The 3,255-nt window shown below is 44.7% G+C and overlaps 1 protein-coding gene and 1 non-coding gene across 2 annotated transcripts in view; both read right to left on the reverse strand.

The window, feature by feature from the left end:
* Window positions 1-3,255, reverse strand: part of Ankfn1 (ankyrin repeat and fibronectin type III domain containing 1) — a 155,625-nt gene that overhangs the window by 78,807 nt on the left and 73,563 nt on the right. The gene's annotated exons all lie outside the window — the stretch shown is intronic.
* On the reverse strand, window positions 1,427-1,535 carry LOC113456439. Its single transcript, XR_003377250.1, has one exon. It is a non-coding gene; the product is annotated as a U6 spliceosomal RNA (small nuclear RNA).

Genomic DNA, 3,255 nt, shown 5'->3' on the forward strand with positions numbered 1-3,255 from the left:
TTTATGGCTAGAAACCAAATATGAGTGAGTACATCCCATGTTCCTCTTTTTGGGTCTGGCTTACCTCACTCAGCCTGATCGCTCTTTGGCTGACGAGGGAGGGGGACTTGATTGGGGGGGGGGGAATGGGAGGCAGCGGCAGGGAAGAGACAGAAATCTTTAATAACTAAATAAATTTAAAAAAAGTGGGTTTTTTCTGAACATTCCTGCTTTCAGGCACTAGTTGAAGAAGCATGATGTTCTTGTTGGTATCATGCTCCCGGACTTCCCAGCTTCTGGAGCCGTGACCCCAGATACAAGCCTCTTTCTGTTATAAGTTACCCCGTCTCAGGTATTTTGATCTAGCATCAGAAAATGAACTAAGACAGGGCTGGAAAGTTCTGGCTTCCTGGACAGTGACTTGACAACCGTATAAAATACAGTTCAGAAGTTGAGGAAGAAAAGAGCTCCCGACAGTCCGGACCTGTCACATAAAACTGCTGATGTGATGGAAAGTGTCAAAGACTTGAAGTCGGAGGAAGATTCACAACTCTGAAGTAGTTGTGTGAACAAACAGAAAGCTTCATCATAAGCCACAGAGTGCTGTGGTTTGCACACTTTCCTAAGTTTCGGGCTGCTTTGTTTTGAAGGGTAAAGACGATACAGAAGCAAGAGTGCCAACAGACAATATTGCATGAAAAAAAAAAAAAAACAAACCAAAGTCCACAGCAGAATAGCACTGCCACCACACATATACGACCTGCCACCCTGCAGGGCCTCAGGTCACAGGTGCCCCAGCCCATCTGTTTAGAGTGTACCTGGGAAGAGTATGCTGTGAAAGTTATAGTCCCTGCCCCCACCCCCTCTCTCCCCCTCAATGCTTCCCTGTCCCTTACTTCAAAGGATCCGGTGCTGCAGTGTTCCTGACTTCCCTGGGGCAGGAAGCATCCCTGCCGATTTTCCCTTCCCCAGCAACTTTCAGAAGTCTCCAATAAGCTCCCGTTTCTTTGTTTTGCCTTTTACATTTAGGAGGTCAGAGCAGCTCACATTTTAGAATTGTAGTTCCTGTGGTGGTCCTAGGAGCCTCCTCCATAGATTTAATGCTCCTCTGTGGCAGGAACCGTGCGCAATTTTAGTGTTGCTCTCCAAAGCTCCTAGCTTAGTTCTCACGGCAGTGTCGGTAGCTCTGGAACTATCAGGTAGATTGGATATTTGATTTCTGATTTGGGGATGCTTTAAGCCCAACTACACACATCTGATGCCGATACATAGATAATCATCCACCTACCCCCCCCCCCCTCCAATATCCAAAGACGGGGATTTTCTATGTAGCCCTGCCTTCCTAGAACTCACTCTGTAGAGCAGATTGGCCTCAAACTCAGAGATCCACCTGCCTCTGCCTCCCAAGTGCAGAGATTAAAGGTGTGCGCCACCACTGCCTGGCTAAAAATGATATGGAACACTCATGAAGCCATGTGTCATCCTTGCACAGAGACCATGCTAATCTTCTCAGTATCATTCCAATTTTAGTATATGAAGTGGTGTCAGAATAGATCAAAGACACAGTCAAAAAAGGAATGGCGGTAGGTCGAGCTGTTGCATTAGGGGCTGAGTTAGCGACTAACTCCTTTCTTCCGTGGTCTAGAATCCTGGACTCTCCATTTGTCCATATATTGCCTCCTAGGAACTGAAACAGAAAGAGACAGACGGGGAAATAAAAAAAAAAGGCATTTCCGATTTCCTATCAACTTCTCTATGGAACCAAACCGGCATTCTTGCTGGTCACACTCTGGCTGGCGCCTGAGCTAATAAATGGAATTTGGCTAGACTGCCCTGCCCAGCACCAGCATTATGAAACCGTCCTCGGAGCCATCTGAATCTGCAGTTTCTAACCTTGCAGGCCAACCCCAGCACAAGAAGAACAGAGAGGGATGGAAGGACGCACCCACCGAGAGACCCAGATCGCAATCAATTGCAGCCATTTCTAGCGATGAGAAAAAGGTGTCTCGGTACAGTGCGAACCCGTTCAACACTTGTGGCTTTTAAATTGGGAACTGACGTGAAAACTGTGCAGCCGGGGAGTCTTTTCAGCTCTGATAAAATGTGAGGTCAGAGCTGTTCGCATTTTTTTTTTTCATTTTAAATTCCCTTGGTAGTCCTAGGAGCAGGGGCATGCGTTACTTTCAAACAAGAATCTTTATTGTTTGCGCAGAGCACGGCCATCCAGTTAATTAGAAAAACATTTTTCCCCAAATTAAATTTCCCTAGAAAAACAATGATTTAAATTAAGGGCAAAAGTCTCCCCCCACACCCCAATATCAGGGACGCCTTCTTGCACCTACGCCTTCTGGAAGATGAAAAGCAAAGTTGGAATTGGGAAGCTGTATTTATTTATTGTTAGATTTTGCAACCCACAAAAGTAGCTTGAGCTAATTTACCTGCATGTATTCTCTGTGTTCTTGGGTTTGGCTCATCCTATTGCCAGCACTACACTGAGATATAGCCAGGGAGCAGAAATGTGTGAATGTCCAGATTTTTTAAAGTTGTGAGCAAGCGCTACAAGGCACCCCAAAAGGTCTGCTACATTGTCTTTGTCTTCCGAACTCCCTAACAGTTATACCGCTGTGGCTTCGAGTAAATTAATTCTTTTTCTTGATCCTTTTGCATGTCTATAAGGGAGATATTATTTCTTATTGTTCTTACTACCTACCTTCTTGCCATGCTCAGTATGAAATGTGTTTTGAATACTTCAGTTCTTCTGAAGTTCAGCTGCCCCCAGCTAAATGTCTCCCATAATATACATAGGACCTCTTCCTCTCAGATGCTGTCCTGACCCATAAGGATGGGGGAGGGGTGCCTTTAAATGAATTTTACTTCAGTGGTTTCTGCAGGCTGGGATGACAAAGTCAAAGGAATTTGCCCCAGCTAAGGAAATGGGAACCCAATAATCCTCAAACCCTAAGAATCTCCTGAGTTGATTTATCTACTTGCTTTTTAAGGCTGTTAAATGAAGTGTTGGGAAGGTCTCAGGCAGATGACAAGGTACAGGGTTCAAAATCTACTTATGTCACATTTGGGACCATGCAGTATAACAGTGTGACTTTTTAGGGGGCCTAGATAGGGAGATGGAGGGAGTCAGAGCTGATTCCAGGAGCCACACAGGACGTTTGATGTCCCGGGCTGCAGTTAACTTACAGAAATCACTAAATTGATAGAAACTTGGTCAACACAACTATTTCCAATATATATATATATATATATATATATATATATATA

This window comes from Microtus ochrogaster, chromosome 7, assembly GCF_000317375.1.
Source record: "Microtus ochrogaster isolate Prairie Vole_2 chromosome 7, MicOch1.0, whole genome shotgun sequence".
NCBI lineage: Eukaryota > Metazoa > Chordata > Mammalia > Rodentia > Cricetidae > Microtus > Microtus ochrogaster.